The following is a 1,681-nucleotide window of genomic DNA, read 5'->3' as shown; positions in this document are numbered from 1 at the left end:
GCTGTGTGTGTGCGTGTGTTGTTTTTTAGGTGAGATGACTAATTTGAACAAAAAAAAAAAGAGAAATGAGGACGGTTATAAAGGTTTTTGCAGTGCTGTTAGCTTTCAAACCTGCCTGCCGGTTCAGGTTTTATTGTCACCAAGCCGGGCTGTGGGAGGCAAACAGAGAAGTGAGTGAGCAATGAAACTGAACGGTTCTCAGCTCGTGCGAGGAGGAAGTGGTGCCAGATGAGCAGGTAGATGGAGTGAAAACAAAGTGGCCTGAGAGGAGCTGCCTTCAGCTGAGTTAACATGTCTGTGGATGGGACGAGGCTACTGTTCGAGGGATATTTACAGAAAAGAAAAGATACTTTGGTAAGATAATTTTTTTATTTTTTGAATCTCTTCTTCCTGTGAGCTGATGTCTAACTGGTTGCCCTTTATTCGACCAGAAAATCAGATGGGTCACCTACTGGTTCAGGCTTCAAAACACTACCTTGTTCTTCTACACGAAGAAAAACGGCAGTGCTGTAAGTGCTGCGGGGCATTAATTCGCTGTTAATATTCACATTTATTAATACAGAAACTTGCTCTTGTTCACAGTCTCACCTGAGAGGATATTACTACATATACAGAGTGAGTCATCTGTTGTGTTTGTTTCAAGTGCACTGCAAAAACTGTCCACCTAACCAAGTTTTAAAATCTTATATCCAGCCAAAAAAATCTTTGATCTTGTTTTGAGACTGATTTACTAAACAAGAACTGATTGTGTAAGAATAATCATCTTGTTTTCAGAATGTGTCAGATTATTTGTCTTGTTAGTCTGAAAATTTGACTCAAATTAAGTCAAAAATTTCTGCCAATCGAGTAAGAAAATTTTACTTGGTAACATTCTTGAAATACTTGATTTTACTCAATTTTTTCTTATTTCAAGAATCTTACCAAGTAAAAATTTCTTACTCCACTGGCAGATTTTTGACTTAATTTGAGTCAAATTTTCAGACAAACAAGACAAATAATCTTACACATTCTGAAAACAAGATTATTATTCTTACACAATCAGTTCTTGTTTAGTAAATCAGTCTCGAAACAAGATGAAAAAGACGTTTTGGCTGGATATAAGATTTTAAAACTTGGTGAGATGGACCGTTTTTGCAGTGATGAAAGTACATTTTTATACAAGAATTCTGTTTAATTTCATTTTCTTGCATATTTAATGAAGCTTAAAGAACAGCTTTTAAACAGGAACCTTGTTATGATAATGTGCTGTCACCTTCATGTCTCTGAGTCACAGTTATTTAAATCTAAAGTTTAGATTATTATTTTTAAAAATAAATCACATTAGTAGTTACTTAATTCGGGACTTCCCAGTGCCTTTTTTCATTTCTCATTATTTGCTTTTGATGTTACTGTAAAGCAGGCATGGGCAATCCTGGTCCGGGAGGGCCGCAGCCCTGCATGTTTTACTTGTTTCTCTGCTCCAACACACCTGATTTGAATATAGATGATTATCAGGCTTCTGCAGTACGGAGGACCAAAACTGAAATAATTAGAAATAAAACCAGATTTATATGAACCACTAAATAAATACATTTAAAATGCACCAATTAAATTAAAAAAGGAGAACTTTATCTCCTGTTTTATATTTTAATTGATTTTCTTATTTATTTTTCCAGGTTAGTTCCAATAAATTAGTCTATAT

The sequence above is a fragment of the Austrofundulus limnaeus genome, unplaced genomic scaffold (assembly GCF_001266775.1).
Source record: "Austrofundulus limnaeus strain Quisiro unplaced genomic scaffold, Austrofundulus_limnaeus-1.0 Scaffold120, whole genome shotgun sequence".
In the NCBI taxonomy this organism is placed as follows: Eukaryota; Metazoa; Chordata; class Actinopteri; order Cyprinodontiformes; family Rivulidae; genus Austrofundulus; species Austrofundulus limnaeus.
Note: the sequence above shows the minus strand (reverse complement) of the source record.